Source organism: Diceros bicornis (genome assembly GCF_020826845.1).
Source record: "Diceros bicornis minor isolate mBicDic1 chromosome 30 unlocalized genomic scaffold, mDicBic1.mat.cur SUPER_30_unloc_5, whole genome shotgun sequence".
NCBI classification, from domain to species: domain Eukaryota; kingdom Metazoa; phylum Chordata; class Mammalia; order Perissodactyla; family Rhinocerotidae; genus Diceros; species Diceros bicornis.
The window spans coordinates 2,401,285-2,420,701 of record NW_026690903.1 but is presented as its reverse complement, the minus strand read 5'-3'; positions in this window follow the sequence as shown (position 1 = coordinate 2,420,701).

Here is a 19,417-nt window from a genome sequence, read left to right as displayed (position 1 = left end):
TCCCTGGCAGAGTGCAGCCTGTGTGTCTGGGTGACACTTGCAGCCATCAGAAAGGAGGGGACAATTCACAAGTGCGAAGCGATTCATCTGGTCCTTGTCTTACAGGGTGTTCCCAAGGGATGAGGTTCAAAATGCCACTGGGTATCCCTTTTAAAGCTCCTAGTCATGGGGTGGGTTCTTGGTGCGAGCTCAGAGCAGTGTCTGTTCACACCAGATAGGAAGCATTTCAGTATTTTAATTGGTAAGGCTGTGTTCATGCATGTCCATGGACCATCAGTTCCGTGGCATTCCCTGCTGGAGCCCCCCACACCACTGTCATGCTTCATCTTTCAAAGCTTCAAACAGTGTTCACATTCCAGCAGGTGGTGGTAATGTAACCACAGCACAGGACTGGGGACAAGAACACAACCGAGGGGCGACACAGTTTAAGGGCTTTGGCCCAATTGCTCCATTTGGACGAGTTGGTAACACCAACACTTAGTGTGTAAACTGGAGGATTGTCCAAGACCATGGACCTCAGAATGACACGGGCTCAGAAGTCACTTTGGACAGCAAGGGACAGTGTGAGGTCACTCACTGGCCAGAATTATGGTCCCTTTTACTGGCAAAGTAGATCTCACCCAGGATCCATCAGGCCAAGCGAGGGAGGAGGCTTGGGGTCTTCTGGGGAATTTCTGCCCTAAAGGGAATTGCATAAGGAAGGCAGGGGTGCTGAAAATCCTAGTTCACAGGGAGCAGTCATGTTTATGGAACAAAGCCCAGCAATAGCCTTAAAAGCTGCATCACAAATCTTTCCTCCTGGATACAGAACAAGCAAGAAAAGGAATTCAGAGTCCTGGACAAGGATCCCAGAGGGATTCAAATCTAGGTCAGGGGTGAACATGGAGCCCCTAGAGGGGCCTCAGGAGCGAGGTCCTGCCTGCCTTTAGTTCACTTGCAAATGAGCTTCCTTGGGCCTTGTTCTCTCAACGTGCACGTTTTGATTTTTTTACATTGTTTTCCCCACTTAGAGCTGATGCAATTCCAGAGATTGAACCAGAAAACTTCAAGTTCCTAAAATTTAGTCAAAAGAAATCTCAAAAAGAGAAGCAGAAAACTTTCCCTGTTCCTCAAGAATGGAGAAAGGCAGCCCCTGTCTGTGGCACGACATGGTCCTGGGTAGTGCTGTTTTAAAGACACCCACATTTCAGTGGTTGTTGCTCTGCCTGTGAAAGTACCTTCAACCTTAAAATCCCAAGAGAACGGGCGGGGGCCATGTCTGCTCTTGGAGGAGCTGAATGATACTGAAATGAACTAATCTTCAGAATTAGGGGGACTTGGATGAGTCCCCACTAACCAGGGAAGGGGCTGACCCTTCTCCCTTCGCCCACATACAATAAGCTGACGACCCAGAAGAGTTCGTGATTCAAGGAGAAATGTGAGATTCAGTGTATCACTCACATGCCTAAAGAAAGCGACAGAACCACAGCACAACTCCCAGGCTCTAAAGGGAACAGGACTTTAATATAATATTGAAATATGGCATTTATAATTTACAACAAATAACTACTGTCCCGTCCCAATGTGTGAATAGGTGCTGGGGTAGAGACATCAGGGAGCTGGGGTGGGGTTGTCTCCTCTCACTTGGGTTTCAGGGGACCTCAGAGATCAGCTTACAATGCTCCACTTCCCGTCAGGTTGGAGGAGCTGGCCCAGTGCATCGAAAGCCTCCCAGCTGTGTCCCCGCAGCTGAGGATGGGGCTGTGATCAGCCGTTGGTACAGGGCTCGGTTTTGAGGCCTGGGGACTGAGTAGAAGAGTCGGGTTATCTTGGGGAGCCTCCCTCAGAACAATAGCCCCCACCCTGTCCCCACTGCACTGAGTGCTCCAGACTCTGTGCTCAGTGCTGTCAGCCACCAGTACCCCATTTGTCCCTGACACGCAAGAGATCATTTAGTATCACCTATTTCACAGAGGAGGAAACGGAGTCTCAGGAAGCTGAAGAGAGTCACCCCAGTCACAGGACTGCTCAGTAGTGGAGCTGGGATCCCAGTGCCAGCTGTCCAACTCCCCAAGGGCACGTTTAGCACAAAGCTTTACTGAACCCCTAAGAGTCAGTCACCACGGCCCAGACACTCACTCACCCCTGACCTTAATGATGGTGGGTTCTTCTTATCCTTGAGTATTCTGCTGGCCAACTAGGTCTGGGGGTCCAGCTGGCAGGACAGGCTGTATCTACAGGACAGAGAGGCACCTGTGCGTCTACCAGGAGCCACACCTCAGGTGTCCTCCCACTGCCTGAGCAGCAGCTGGAGTCTAGGTGTCCCAGAGGTCGCCATGCAATAAGGCCTGGGGCTGAGTGGGGGGCCACGGAGACAGGCTCTGTGGACTGGCCAACAGGGAGAGTCCACCCCTGCCCTCACCCAACTCCTGCCTGACCTCAGCTATCATTCTCGTTGAGCAGCTCCATGACCTGGAACCAGGGCCCAAATCGCTCCTCGGGCTCTAGGTTGTAATTCTTTGCGTCCACCTGGAGCACAAGTATCTGTCTCATGACTGAGTATTCCTGGGACCAGAGGGAAGGAGAGGATGCAGATAGGGCCTGGGTGGGGGATGCTTCATGGACCTTGTGGGTGGTGAGGAGTGGGGCAGGGGGCCAGTCCTGGGAACCCTCCTTCACTCCAGTTCCATCCAGGCTCTACCTGTTCACAGAATGGGAATACTCAGCCCCTCCTCCAGGAAGTTATCCTTGAAGCCATCTTCCACTCAACCCACCCGCCAATTGGTTGGGTCTCCCACTTCTCTGTTATCAAACTCTTCCACTCAATGTAAGATACAGGTGATGGAGCAAGGGACTGTTCTGCCCAGAGGGTCTCTGATTTCCTCCTCCTTCCCCTCCCCTGCAGGGGGTGCGGCAGCTGTTCACTTCAGTCCTCTTCTCAGGTTGATCGCATTCCCCTGGAAGGCAGACAGCAAGAGTCCATCAGACAGAGCCCCCTACGCTGACTAGCCCCCTATCCCCACCCCTTCTCAAGTTGCACTACTGCCAGGTCACCAGAGGGAGCCGGTCATGCACAGAAAACAGGACTTGGACCTAGGCCGGGCTCTGGGCTCCAGAGAAGCAGGACTTGGGGGAGAGGCTGAGGGACCTGGTAGCACAACCCTCTCTGATGACAGACTTGGAGGCTGAGGCCTCAGGCAGACAGGACTGCTCAGCCACTTATGTGCTGCCTGACTTAGAGGGGTCCGAAATGTCTCTCCCTCCATGGGCAGCATGGGAGGGAGATGCTGAGTCCAGCTCAGATAAAACCTCAAGCAGCTGTGCCGTCAGGCAGCTCTGAGCTTCCCCAGCCTGAGGAACCGGAATAGGTGTCTCAGGTGGAGCCTCTGTTCACTCATCCCTAAGATGGGCCTGATGCTCCAGCTCCAAGGGGGGGCTGAGAGGCTCTTATGACAGGAGATGTGCCAAGTGCTGAGAGCACAGATCTCAGTTCGGGGGCTCCCCATCCCAAGGCTCAGGATCCTGGTCCTCCCTGCCTGGTCCTCAAGTGCACCCACCTCGAGATTATCGCCCATCAGCAGGTCTAGCAACAGCAGGTGACCAAGGAAAGTGCCAAGATACGGGATGACACTCTGTGACATCGGGGTGTGGGTGGGATGAGTCCTTGCTCTCAAGCCGGCCCCCTGCAGACCCTCCCCTGAAAAGTACTCACCCTCAGCCCCTGGCCCACCCCAGTGTTCCCAAGGGGAGCAGCCTAGGACGCTTAGCAGCCTCCCCTCAACTCCTCCTCCTTTCACAGCCCAAGAACACCACACTCCTCCTCCTCACCTCCCAGTGCCAGCTTCTGGCAAATCACAGGGTGTGCGGTCCCTGGCCCTCCCCACAACAAACCCATCCTGCACCAGCTCTTCCAGGCCCTCCTCCTGGTCACTTCTACTGGGGGATTCAGCCACTGTGGCACCAAGATGAAGGGGCCTCCTCTCTTGATTTGAGGGCCTCCAGCTGGGAGGGCAGAGCCCCTCCCCCACAGGCACACTCACCTGTTGCTTCTGCTTCTCCTGCACTATCTGGAGGCTGATCTGTGGGGGGGCCAACGTGGATGGCCCCTGCTGCCAGGGTCGAGGAGAGTGTCAGTAAGGCCATAGTCCCCTCACCGCATTTCTCTCCAGCACCACTGGCCTCTGACCCTGGACATCTGACTCCAGGCAACTGGTACCAATAGCTCTCCATCCTCCAAGGTGTTGTGATTCTAGAACAAGCCAAGCTCCAACTCTCACTCTGGGTGTGAGCTTGAGCTTTGGGCCAGGCCTCCCCGAGCCTGTTTCCTCATCTGGAATGTGTGAGAACTCAAGCTACCTCACAGGTTCTCCTGAGGACTCAGTGTCACATGACATTGTTCTCGCCCTCGCCCTTCCAGGTGGAGCAGGCAGAAAACTCCCACAGTCCTTTCTTCCCTCTTACCTCATCACCACCCTGTGTGGCCTGCAACTGAGGCTCAACTGGGGGAGGACTGGTCCCCAAGTTCACTCTCAGCTTTCAGGGTTCAGTTTGGACTGAGAGCCTGAGTTTCTTTCTGTCTGTTGGCCTGGGCAATCTCGTGCTTCTCTCCTCTCTAGCAGTCCACACTGGGCAGCCCGAAAACACTGGTATTTGATTCCTCAGTTACAGGGATTCGACAGAGTGAGAGAGAAAGAGAGAGAGATGGAACATGAAAGAGGGAGTAAGTGGAAGTGAAAGACTTTTTTAGTTAAAATTTAGACAAGACATCCCATCACTTTGGCTGTTATTATGTTAAGAAGCCAATTACTAACTACTTAGTGGTTCCACGGGGATGGCTATACCATGGGTGGGGCTTACTGGGTACCACTGTGGAGATTGCCCACCAAATAGGCCAAGGCAAGACACTTGGGTCGCATTCTCCATTAAACAGGAAACAATTGAATGGTTTTATGCCACAGGATGGCAGTATCTAAATTTCCATTAGTTTCAACCCCCTCATGATGCTGACCTGAAAATGAGGCGAAGTTGGAAGCCACTGTTCCAATATCACATTGCTAGAACCCAGGTCTGTTTTGAGTGGTGTTCTGTGCTACCTGTCACCCCTTCTTGTTATTCTTCCATCTGTAAGTTTGTGCCTTAGGTACATGTGACACCAGCCCACAGGGGTAATAGATATTGTGTCATATACACCGGGTGACATCCCTAGGAAGTAGATTCTAGCCTTATCGCCATGGTGCAGGTTTAGAGACTGTGGAGGACCTGAGAGGTACAGGGACATTCTCAGGATGAATAACTGGGAAGAAAAAAGAGATCTGCATTCATCTCTGTCTCCTCAAAGCTAAGAACCGACTTAGGTTTCCAGGGAGCTGTGGCTAGGGCTGTGTAGGTTCCCTGTGTACAGTTCAGGAGATGACATGGGGGAGGAGGGTTAGCAGCCAGGGCACAGGGGGCAGCTCTGGACTAGTCTGATTGAGGGAAGGGGCCCAGGTAAAGGAATCTTGAAAAAAGACCTCACTTCCTTGTTCATAGACCTCAACAGATCTTAGAACTCTGGTAACCAGGCACCCACAGCCCCCCATCCAGCTCACATGACTGGAGACAGTCAACAGGCAAAAATATTTTGTTGTTGTATCTCAACTTTTGGAGGATCTAGGCTCAAAAAAAACCAGAAAGAGAAACTTTTTGGTCATTGCCGACGTTGGCTCAACCCTCATCCCTGACGCCTCTGGGCGTCTGGCAGGAGGCAGTAAAGGGTAACACGGGGCAGCCCAGGAAAGGCTAGTGCAGGCCAGGACGCAACTGTGATGCCACTTGATCAGCCCCACACCCCTTACCCTTCATTATGTGTGTGTGTGTCTGTGTGTGTTTGTGTGGAGGGGAGAAGGCAGGGTATGAGGGGCAGGCCATTCCTGGGCAGGAGCTGGTTGTTATGTGTCGGAAGCATGGTGGGCCTGTCATGTTCATAGCCCAGGTCATGGCTGGCAGCATGAGAAAGTGAGCTCCTGTACTCTTATGTTACTGAGCCATAGAGGTTTCATCTCTTTTCCTGCCTGACCACAGTTCTTTGCAGGGATGTCCCTCTGTGACTGAACTGAGGAGAAGAATTTCTCTTGGGGGATGACCCCAGTGGCAGTGTGCAGGCAGCCCCTGATTCCTTCTGGCCCAGCTACAGAGCTGTCTTTGCAGAACTCCAGTCAGAAGGTCATCGAGGAGCTGCCCATTGGTTTCAATTTCACCAACTCACTAGGCAAGGGGAAGGTGCCTGAGGCCACAAACACCATCCAGTGCTGCTCTGAGATGAGAGCAGGAGCAGAGGGTCTCCACACTCAGGACCTTCAGATGACCAGGTTGGACCAGAACTAGGGCATGACCAGACTGGGGCTGTCCCTTTTTCAAGCTAAAGGGGATGTACACGCAGGTAACCTTGCCTGGTTTGGAGCTGAACTGCCATGACCCTCTTACCCTTGCCCGGTGTGAGCTTCTGGAGGCCACTGAGGCAGAGGCAGAGGGTAACTGGGACTGCAGGCTGGATATTCCTGGAAGGGAAGTGGGATCTTTCCTGTGTTTAGAAGGACACATGGAAAGTCAGCTATATGAGTGAATCTTTCTCTTTATCCCACTGTAGCACCAGCTGCAGAGCTCCAGCCAGTGGCAGAAGCAGAGCAGTGGGCAGTGGTGGAGGTAGAGCTGGCTACAGCTCCGTTCACATCACCCTTTCTAGCGCTGGAGTCGGCGTCCCCTCCATCAGCAGTGTTGGAGCTGGAGCAAGGGCCGACATCAGCTCCAGCAGGAGTGGGAGCTGCATAGCTGGAGTCACCTGGACCATCATTTCTAGTGGGAAGTCCGTCTCCACCTGTGGCTGTTAAGGAGCATGAGAAGAAGCCCAACCTCACGGCCTTCTCTCCTAAGCTGGTGGTGGAGCAGTTGACCGTGATGCATGCAGTGAGCACCTGGGCTCTCAGGGCGGGGTGGAGCAGGCCTTCCCTCTGCCATCGTTGCCCCAGACCTGATCCAGACTCCCATGATCTGGGCCCAAATCCCAGCTCCACCCCTTACCAACCATATGACCTGGGCAACTTCCGGAACCCCCAAGCCTTTGCTGTCCACCTGCAAACCGTAGAGGTGGACACTAACAGCACCTGCTGCACAGAGTGGCTGTGCTGGCTCCATGAGGTAGAAGAGATGGAAAGCTGGGCAAGGCCTGGCCCATCAGTGGTGGAGGGGAACTCACTGTGTGCAGCCAGGTCTACGGTGGCCCAGCCGTCTCCTCAGGAGGCTCAACAGCCTCAGGACTTGAAACCTGATGTGTGCTTCACTACAAGGGAGACAGACAAGGCCAGTGGTTGTAGCTACCACGGGGGAATGTGCATCAGAATGGGGAGTGGGACCAGAACGGAGATCAGGGTGGTGGAAGATGCCCCCTTGGCATGAGCAGAGTTGAGCCACCGTCTGGAGTTTGGAGTTAGCCAGGATGTGCTGGGTGCAAATGCCCCTCTCCCTTCCCTGTCGGGATTGGGTCCTGGGTCATCCTGTGCTGGGTACCCTCGGTGGACAGAGAAGAAAACCCATGGACTCTCACAAGGCTCAGGCCACATCCCGAGCTTCCTGAGCTCCAGCTCTAAACTGTGACACCTGTGTCGGACTTTAGGTGCTGTGGACAGAGAAGTGGCCTGTGGCAGGGCTGGATGACACTCCCCCTGTTCCCCAGGGGCTCTTCAGGAAGGTGGTGCCCTCTCAGTGCCTGGGATCCACCTCGCACAAGAAGAATAAGCCTGGCAGTGAGCACTAGACACCCACCATCCAGGCCACCATCGACCAGTTCAGAAGTGTGGCCAGCCTCGTCATCACCACCTGCCTCGGGGACCCGATCATGACAGCCGAGGACAGGGCGAGGGTGGTAGAGCACTGGGTCCAGGTGGCCCAAGTGTGCCGTGGGTGGCCCAATGGAGCTCCTCTCTGGAGACTTGGGAACTGCCTCTCCACCTTTATCAGCTCCCAGGATTGAAGTGTGTGGTCTAAGTTCCTGCAAGTCCTTAGTCCCTTCCTGCCAGGGGCCCACTGACCTTGACATCAGGTCCCAGTGGGAGGATGCTCACTTCCTACCTGGTTAATTCCCTGAGTTGAGCTAAACTCCTCCTCCTTGTGAGTGTTTCTCTCTGGTTCATAAATGTCCTTCTGGGGCTCCCTGAGCATCTGTCTCATCCAGGAGGGGCGATTTAAATAGAAGGGGACTGAAGCTAGAGCAAGCGGGGCTCCAGTGCCCAACCTCACACCTCATTCTCTTCCCTTCCTCAAGAGTGCGAGATCTGGAAGAACTTCTCCTCACCCCGCACTGTCATCTCTGATCTGCAGAAAACCTCCACAAGCCACCTGAAGAACACATGGGGGGAAGTTTCCCCGTGGGTAGGCCTCTCTCCATAGGAAGACCAGGATGGATGGGGGATCTCCTGTATGACTGCCATTGGCGCCTCAGTCAGCCGGGAACTCCTGGGAGGCAGCAAATTCTAGGGACAGGGCCTGGGCTTCGGCAGTTGGTCTCTAAGTCTCCTGGTGTCCTTAGTGAACAAGTTCTGCTTCAGTACTCGCTTTCCCTAAATGTCAGCTACTGGGTTGAGCCACATTGGAGATTTTCAAGTGTTTATAACAACAGAACGTTATGGCCAGTTGAAACTCATAGTGGTAAGAACAGAGCTGCTCTGTAGAGCTGGGGAGTGGAGACCCCAGTGACCAACAGGAGAGTCCCCTCCCAGTCCCATGAGACCTTAGTGCTCAGAGGAGCCCAGTGAGAACACTCCTCCAGGCAGGTTCAATCTCTTGGTTTCTCAAAGAAAAGGGATTTGCACTCAGACCCCTCACATTATCCCTAAATTTATCCTTCCCTCTTTCCCCTCCCCTAGAGTAAAGCTCTCAAAAACTTAAGGAACTCTATAGCCAAGACGAGTACTTGAGCAGAGAACTGATGATCAAGATAGAGTGGAGGCTGTGGGTCTGGAAAGAGAGGAGGGGAGAGAGGGGCAAGTGTACTGGGCAGGCTGTGGGTTTGATAGTTTCTCACTTGAACTTTCTCTGAAACATTCCCCTCTATCTTGTCCAGGTTAACAAGCAGAGGAATCTGTTCCGCCCATGGGCAGCAGGGTGCCATTTTTGGGCAGGAGGCCCTGGTCATGGGACACAGTGGTGTTGGCTGGGCTGTTCCAAGAGGAGTTGCCGAGCTGGTACCATCAGCAGTTCTCTGACTTCCGTGCACGTCCATCCTGCTGGATGTAGCTTCTTCCAGGCTGTTGCGGTGGGTTTAGCCCTCAGCCTAAACCTATCCTTAGGAAACCAGGCCCCTGCTGCTCCTTCTGTGTTCACCATGTCTGCGAAGACGTGACTATCATCCTTCTTATCATCCTTCTTTTCCTCTTACCCTACAAAAAACAATCATGAAAGTGGGTCGAATGATAAAGGAAGCCTGCCTTTTTAGGACAATCATCCTGGCTGTTTTGTACTTCCACCTTCCCCCGATTCCCTGAGGGTAGATCTGACATGTGTCCTGGGATGTTAACAGGCAGATTTGCATCAAGAACAGAAAGTTCAAGGTCAAAACTCAAGGCCACGCCAGATCATTGCTCCCCCTCCATCCTGTTAACACCGCTCCTTGTTTGAGTGTGATTCTATTCTCTTCTTGTCCTTTTCACTCTCAACCTCACAAGTCCTGGCACTCCCACTCAGGACAGTAAGTCCCCAGTACTTTAATAACTACCAATTCTTACCATTTCTGTGTTTTCTGTCTACTCATTTGCTTAATCCATTGACCACGTGGTGTTCATAGAGGTTAAATCAATAGTGATATTATCAACCACCCACTGCTAATGACTTACTCCCACATCCCAGAGTTCCACATAATCCAAGTGGTTGTGTTCAAAAGTAAATAATTCAGAAATCATATTCACCCACCAAAAATTCCTGATCTCTAATATTTTTCTTAAAACACTCATACAGTAAATACCTGTCCCTCAAGATCAGAAGTAATGCCAGATCACCAATCCTCACCTTAATTTTCTCCTCCACCTATGAAATCCTGTATTCCATGGACTATGATAACAATAACTTCCTTGGAAAAATAAAAAAATCCTTACCACTCATTTATTTTGTAAACCTCCAAATCCAGAAGATCCCGATTATCGGCCATGCTGCAGCTACTGCTGGTCTTATAACAAGTTGAAGAAAAAACATGAAACATGATCTTTTGGTACCACTGTAAACACAAAACCATCTGCATCAACTGGGAAGGATCCATAATGCCTGGAAATTTTGCTCTCCTTTTTTTTGTGTTGGCTTAATAACAAAAGACAAATCAATTTAAAAAATGGGCAAGGGACCACAATAGACTTTTTCCAATGAAGACATACAAGTGGCCAATAGGTCTATGAAAAGGTGTTTGGCATCGCTAATCATCAGGGAATACAAATCAAAACCACAGTGAGCTATCACTTCACACCTGTTAAGATGGTGATTATCAGAAAAACTAAAGATGAAGAATATTGGTGAAGATGTGAATAAAAGGAACCCTTATGGGAATGTAAACTAGTACAACCATTATGAAAAACAGTACGGAGGTTCCTCCAGAAAAGAAAACTAGCATATGATCCAGCAATCCCACTTCTGGTATACTCCCACAGGAATTGAAATCAGGGTCTCAAAAAGATACCTGTAATCTAATGTTCATTGCAGCTAATTCACAGTAGCGAAGATAAGGAAGTAACCTAAACGTCACTGATGATGAATGGATAAAGAAATGGAATATTCTTCAACTTTGAAAAAAGAAGGAATTCCTGCCATTTTTGACAACATGAGGGACCTAGAAGATATTATGCTAGGTGAAATAAGGCAGACAGAGAAAGACAAATACTTATATGTGGAATGTAAAATTGTCAAACTCATACAAGCAGAGGTTAGAATGGTGGTTGGCAGGGGCTGGGGAGATGGAGAAATGGGGAGCTGATTGTCAAAGGATACAAAGTTTAAGTTATCAAGATAAATAAGTTATGGAGATGTAGGATATGGCGTAGTGCCTTCAGCTAAGAAAACTCTATTGCATACGTCACATTTGCTACTAGAGTAGATACTAAGAGTTCTTACCACAGAATGATAGTAATAAAGGAGGTGAGAGAAAACTTTGGAAGATGATGGATATGTTTGTGGCCTTGATGGTGCTGACAGTCTCAAGGGTGTATACTTATGTCCAAATTCATCAAGCTGTATATAGAAAAGTATGACAGCATGGTTGATACTTCTGCACCCTGAAATATGTCATGTATTCATCACAAGACAAAAACATTAGTAACTATGTATGGGGACGGATGTTAACTGGAATTATTGTGGTGATCATTTCAATATATACTCAAACATTGAATCATTACGTTGTACCCCTGAAACTGATATAATATTGTATGTCAACTTTACCTCAATTAAAAAAACACAACAAACAAAACCATTTGAATATTGTAAATGAGTTCAGTGAATCCCTGAAAGTGCCCCATTCCCATATGAGAGTCACAGGAAGCAGAGAGGATGAAGTAAATGGAAGAAAGAGGTACAAAACACTATTCAAATTAAAATCACTTAAGTTTCTATCAGCTCCTTATGGCAAAGTTCTGTGAGCACTGATCTTCTTTCACATTTTTCCTGGAAAAGCATACTTTCAGATCCAACCCATAACAATTTCATCATTTCCTCTAAGAAGACAATTTCAACTTAATAAATAAAACCAAAAGCATCCCTTATGTACGAATAAATTTAGTGAACTTTACACAGAAAAGAGCATATTTGCACAATCTCAATAAAGGAAACAGAAGAACTGAATGATGATCAAGTCTCATTCAAGCTTATCTTTGAAAACAAGTAAGACCAGGTTATCTTTTCAAGGATGTGTGTAGAGCTGTGAGCCTTGGAAGATAGAAATAGTGGCCTCCTCTGGAGCAAAGGGCAGCCTTGCTTACTGCCCAGTTTAATAAAAATAATACCCCCCCCAGGGCAAAGGTTAGCAGACATCCTGCCTGTTATCAATATTTGAGTTCCTTAGGCTCTGAGATCTTGCAACCCTCTCCATGTCACCTGGCCCACTGTGTATCACCCCGTAGGAAGTGGGATTTAGTGAATCAGTGCAAATGCTGATACTCTGGCCACTGCTATTGCTGTGTCATTAAGTCCTTTGTCTCTGACCCATGTGTCTCATGTCTTTTGCCAGCATCTGTAAAACCATTGTAGCCTAACTTATTAGCTTGCAGGAAAGGTAAAATATTAGACCTTTCACAGTTCCTGACAAGCCCTTAAAGTAGCTAGTAGTCTTAGGAACCGTAAGCTATCCAGAACAATATGCATGGATGGTCTTCATAGAAGACTTCATGCAACCAAAACTTTAATAAATCTCTCTGATCTCTTTTATTTCTACCCCAATTAGAAGGAGAGACACCAAGCTATTACAGACCTAAGGCTTGTGCAGGCCACCTGGAGACCTAGTAACCAGCAACTTCCCATGGGCAGCAAAGACAGATGGGCATATTTCCAAAATGGACCCATATGCCTCTCTAGCATCCAAAAGACAGTACACTATCTTAATTTATGATGATTTGAGTCATTAAAATCTTGTGATGGGCCAAAGATACACTTATACGAAGAATCAGGCACGTAGCAGTTATAAGCAGATTAACACACTTGGTGAATATCAAACGCTGAACTAAACGTAGTGTTCTAATCAATTATAAGGTACATCAAATTTAATTAGGTCAATTAAATGATATTTGATAGTATCCTTGATTATCACTCTCTAATAATGAACAAGAAACTCACGTAGATAACTATAATTGGTCTTACTTTAAAATATAGTAGTCAGAATTGTTTGAGATAAACTGGAGATAAGGAAGGGGAGAAATAGATAAAAATTAGCTGCTCTGAAGCCACTGTCAAGACACCTGGATCTACATGTAACCCTGGAGATCAAGGCAGAAGGCTTTGTGTCTAGATCCCCCTGCACTGTGGTTCTCAGTGATGTCACGGTGCTGAAGCAGCTTCCTGAATCGTGTTTACATGTCCATGTGTACAATACCCTTCACCATGGTGATGAACAACCAGTCAATCATCTCTTAGAACCCTCTAATTAACAATTAGATTTCAAAATCATTGCATCATTACATGATCATTTATTCCTCAAACCTTTGGGATGCCGAGCTAAAAGAAAATTAAATCTCAATGGTTTCTTTTTTGTGAAGGACCAAAATGTTCTTTCACACTCGGAATCCGGGTTAGAAGATAAATCCATAAAATCAGTGGAAACAACTTAAGAAATAGACAGAGGGATATTTCATTCATATATATACACAGTTTGCACTGTGGCAAAAATAGAGTTATATTTTTAAAAATTAGAATTTTTTGAAATTTTATAGATATTAATGACTTTGTTCTGCTTATACTCCCTTTGGTTTACCAAACCAAACTCACTCTTTAATGGACATTTCTAGCATTGAGTGCTAATAACAGTAGCTTTTTTAAATTCTTATTTCTCCCAGGTCCAAGACCAAGGGCAGAGATCATCAAGAGATCAAGTCTAATCTACCTACAGATGTGGCAGGCTTAACTAGGGATGTTCAAGCCAGACATTGCCAGCAGAACCACATCTCTTTACCCATAGGTGAGTTTTTACTAATAATCACAGAGACTTAAGGATATCAAAGGAAATTCTTTATTCAGAACAAAAGATATACATTCCTATGTTGAGTTCATTACTTTGAATTTTTGAACCAAATCACATATATCGATTGGACCATGTTCAATTCTATGATCTTTAGAAGACACAGCCTACAGCTGAAGAGAAATAGATACAACACCAATATCTTACCCTCTCTGAAGCCCAACTGAGAGCCCCTGGAGTCAGAAGTTTTCAAGACAAGAAAAAGTCATCCTTCATCTAAACAGAGAGAATAGAGGCTATTCAAAGATTCAACTCACATTATTAACATGACTTGTTAGAATGTGATGGAGCAAGCATAATAACTTCTAAATTTCATGACTTTTCTCCAGAATACTGAGATGGATGACCTTGAAGTCCAGCCTCCGCATAAATGTGGTTATTCGGTGATAAAATTAATTTCCCTATAAAATAATTCCCATAAAAGTGTTACAAATATATCATAGTCTCTGACTAAAAGGAAACAAAGCATATTGAGCAGTTGAAAGCAGTGTAATAAATTCCATACAGGGATCTTATAGCAGCATTATGTATAATAGTGAAACTGGATGTCATCCCTTTGCTATCAAAGAAGATATAAACAGATCATGGTATACCTATTCTTTGGAATACCTCTAAAACTTCTAAAAAGGTAAGTTAGAGTGATGTGCACTGATAAGGAGAGAGGTCTATGAGATAGGGTTTGGGAAACAGTAAATTTCAAAACTATGTAGTTATGTAATTTATGTTTAAAAATAAAGTTGTGTATTTATAAATTCATAAGAAATTTCCAGAAGAATAAGCCGCAACCTCTTAACAATAGTTCCTTCTGAGTAGGAGAGTGAGGGGAATGTTTCACTTTACTCTACATAGATCAGTGCAATTTGACTTTTTTTACAGTGTGTATTTGTTTCATAATTAGAAAAATGAGTGATGTGACCATTTGGTGCAGGGCAACAGTATTATGTTCACCAGTCTCTGTACTCTATGTTACTGCACAGCATGGACTGTACGAGAAAGCCCAGAGGAGCAATGAAGACAAAGAAGACATGACACCGGCAAAAAGTCAGTGGAGTATTTCTACATAAACCTTCCAGGTGAGTGACATTCAGTATCTTCCACTGCTCCAGCTCTCGCCATGAACCTAGTACCTTCCAGAGTAAGCCGGAGGAACACGCCCCACTATTCCAATCCCTGCCCGGAGACTGTTTGTGCAGGGTGACTGCCATCAAGCAGACAATGGACTCAGGGTGGGGCGTGTGCCTTTGGGGAGACTAGAAGAGAGGCATAAAGTGGAACACCAGCTAAGTGCTCACACCTGAGAAGCGGAGCTCCAGGTGGAGACACAAAATGTACTAAGAAACTGTGTCACGTGAAGGAAGCTACTCCATCTCTCTGAGCTTCAGTGTCCCCCCATGTAAAATGGGGATCACAGGACTACTTCACACAGCTGTTGGGGAAGATACATAAAAGTTCCTGTGACAGCCAGAGTCCACATTATTAACAAAGTCATATCCGACTTCAAAATAATTGATGAAAAGAGTAATGGCAATGAGACCAAAGACGGGATGCTCAACTTCATAAGCAGCCCCAGCAGCATGAGAATGAGAGAGGCTCCTAGTAAGCAGGCTTCTTCACAGCTCCACTGGAGATGATGAACACGGGCTACACCAGGATAAGTCACTGTTGTACAGTGACTCGTGTAGTGAGGGTGGGTCCCTAAATACACTGTGAAATCCAGTTACACACAGTGGATCCTAGGAAACAACTACAAAGCAATCAACTCAGCAGATAGGAATGGGAAGGGGGCGAGCATAGGAAGGTGAGAGCCACAAAATTTGACGGAAGACACTGAACCACGAGCGCTCAGCTCTGTCAACAGCTGCTGTGGTTGCACCAGGAGATCACATGTCTGAGACAGCCATTGTGGGGACTGCTGGGAGCACAGTGGTCACTGAAGCCACACCCCAACAGCAGATGCATCGGAGCACACAGAACCTGAGACTTTCCTCTCCATTATTCGTTGTTTTAAGATGATGAATATCCTCATGTTACAATGTCTCCTTCCAACCCTTGTGGATGAGTGTCATCAGAACCCCCTGAAGATGTCACAGGCCAGAGTAGGATGGACACTGGGGCTGGGGGAGTGGCGCTGCACGTGAACACACGGACTATCACCCGGGTCTATTGAACACGAGAGAAGAACTCGTGGATGTGGTCTAAAGAGAATTCCCCGTCTTCCCACATTCAGAGACACTGTAGAGTTTCTGGTCCGTTCTTTACAAAAATGTTAAAGAATTCGTCATTAATTCATAAAGAGGCAAATTCTTCACATAGTGACAGGCTCCATTTTCCATGACCAGCTTTTTCAGTTGGTTTGATAATATCCCACATTCAGGAATCGGAAATGTAACTTATTGGGATGTGTAATATAAACAAGGACTTTTTTTCATGTAGATCAACACCCAGGTATTTAGGGAGGACATGAATCATGAAAGTTGCTAAACATTCCTCCACAGGTTTCAATAAGACTTTTAAGTAAATTTACCAAGCTCAGGAAAATATAACTTGGCAATTCAACTTTTTTGTTTCTGCATTCAAGCGTATAGTACAGACAAGAGAATGAGGAGAAAAAAATTAACAAGAAGGTCTTGCTTGCATTTCATCTTTTGCAAATAATCAGTATATTTTATGCTCTGTTCATTTCATTACTCTAATCAATTTTTAAGGAATACGGTACATTTGACTATCCCTGGGCATATTTATCCTGGAAACTTGCCAGAATCTAAAGCAGAGATGTTAAAACTGACGGGTTTCAAATGCTGCCCAGGTGCTGTCTACCATGAACATGACTCTCCCAAAGCTGGACCACCAGTATCTTCCTGAAGGATCAGAGTCATCACTCATGTCCCTGAGAGACTGGCCACTCAGGCCCGAGCTGAGATTAGGTGATCAAATAATTAAGCTATTCTCATCTTAAGGATGCTGTTTCGGAGGCCTCTGCACTGGAATGGGTTAGTGAAAACGGCCTACTAGATACTTGCCTGGGAATTGTGTTGTTCCCCTCTGCTCTTAGCAGATCCTGGGGAAACCAATGATTAACACCAAGGATGCCTCAACTTCCATATCTGTGAAAAAGGCAAGCAACAGCTAATGTTACCACCCAGCAAACTCTTAAATTGTGCTTGCAAGAGGGGCCACAAGGGCGAATGTCTCCCAAAAGCTGATGAAATGATGGCACTTTGGCTGGAGAAGGCAGAGGTCAGCAGGCAAACTGGAAAGTCTCTGGGATGTCAAACCAGTTCCCATAAGCACTTTAGAGCAGCACCTGACCTTGGACTAGGTAGGAGGCTGTAGAAAGACCCACATGCATGCAGGTGGGAGGAGGAATCAAGCAACAGAGGGAGGTGGTGGGGAAGAGGCGCGAGTCCAGCTTCAATTTTGGACAGAAGCAGTTGTACGCTGCAGGCCCGCGGCTGCCCATGCAGCCGCCACACCCTGCTAACTCCCTGGTCCCTCTCATCCCGTCACATCCCTCCGGGACTCAGTCCAGTTGGAGCGGGTGCAGGGCCAGAGTCCTGATTCAATGGGGGTTTGGCCTTCGGCCAAGCTCACATTGCCCTGTTCCTCCCCCCAGGGCTAGGCACAGCCCCGTGCACAGAGTCTCCTGGGAATTCTAGTCCTGCAGCTCTACGGGCTGCCAGCTGGGAGTGGTTAAGAGAGAAAAGCTCCCAGCATGCACAGCTCGTGACCCCGACTCGTGCCTTTTCTCTCGGACCCTGGGCCCCACGCCTCTGATTCTACATCCAACCCTCTTTTCTATACCACGCCCATTCTCTATGCCTTGCCCACCTCCCATAGTATGCGCAGTGTGGTTGGGCTGCATCCCTTGAGGCCGGTACTCAGGTAGGAGTGGGGTTCACCAGCATGGCTATTGCTGAGGTTGCTTGCAGCCCTGGTGGAAGCTCCCTGGCCAGTATTTGAAATGCAAATTCAATATCTAAAATGGAAATACCAGGTGCCTGGGATCCTGGAATTCGCCTTTTCAAGGCCACCTGTCCTACCATCCCCTCATCCCTTCAGGCTGCCATGATCCTCCCTCTGGACCCATGGTCAGGGTTGCTGCAGAGATCCTCCCTTTGGACCCAATCTGCTTGAACGGCCCATACCTTGGTCAGGAGTCTTAGAAGGACTGTCCTGAGCCATGTCATAAAAAGGAGAAAACATCACATTGGACAGCCCCAATTCCTGCATTATACAGTCAGGAAACTCAGGTGCACTGGTTAGTGGCCCCTAAGCCACTTCAGGGAACCACACACATGCCCCTTCTCCCACGCTACACACAGGCTGGTTCACTGGACTTCCTTATCCCTGTGTGGACCTCTTGGCCTCATTAACATAGGCAACAACACCGAAACTTCTCTTTGGTCCTTCCCACAGTGTTAGGCAAGTTTGTGCAGGAAGGTAATATACAATTTCTGCTCTACTATAGGGCTGGCTCCCTGGGAACTAATTTTAATATCCCTGTTTAAATATACCCTCAGAATCACAAAATAATTTGTTGCTGTGGGGGGTTATGGTGATAATTCTCTGAAGTCGTTTTTCCATTTAGCTTTCCTGATTGATTCCAAATACTACAGCACCACATGCTCCTCAGACTGGTGGATGCACAGCTCCACTTCTTTGCAGGGAGGACTCACAACAGCAGAATATCCGTGGCCTGACTTTCTGGAGCATCATTATTACTACAAGATTTGGAAGAAGCAAAGTTAGGTCATTTCCAAGGTAAGGAATTAAAAACTTAACACTAAGATGAGGTGAGAAAGTCATATGCCGTTAATAATTGTCAGTAATCTCTGCCTGAAATGTCAGACTTTCTCTGAGAAAGAACTCTGAGACCCTATTTCCCATTGTTTTAAATAGGAAAAATTAGAAGGCATAGCAAATCTATTGAAAAACTCTACCAATTTCCTAAGTCACAATATGGCACCTAGACATAATTTACGAACATCATGTACTCCTCATTTTGTTCCTCATTCAACCCAGTCCCACAGGTCTTGAGTGCATGCTGTGAACACGGCACTGTGCTAGGTGTCGAGGCTTTGGTGAGCATCGTGGTGGGGGTGAACCTTGCTGGAGAAAGATGGCCTCATAAAAACTCAAATCCATGCCACTTACAAAACTGAGGCAAAAATGGAAAGACCCAGGAGCCATGCAAAGATGAGGGCATTAATAGATACTTGGGAGTATTAAAATCCATCTAATGGTGTCATGAGTGAATGTGTTCCACTTTAAAACAAAACACTGCTGTTATTCTGAGATATTGAGTTAGGATCTTTTTGCAAATATGCAGGATTTAAAATGTTTATTGATGAATAACATGCGTACAGAAATAAATGGAGAAGTCATCCACGTAAATCTCAAAGAATTATTACAAAGTGAACGCACTTCTGTGACCAAGAACTAGCACCAGCTTCACTCAGGCACCGACAATCCCTTTCTCCCTATTTCCTCCCCAAAGGTAACTGATATCTTACCAGCGAACACTGTATATCGAGTTTGTCTTCTTATACAAGTGTTTTATTACAGAACAATTTAAACAATATACAAAATAAGCAAAATAGCATAGTAGGCCCGTCACCCAGCTTTAACAACTACTAATCATCTGCCATTTTTGTTTCTTCCGCACTCCATCCCATTCCCACCTCACTTTATTCTTCTTTTAAGCCT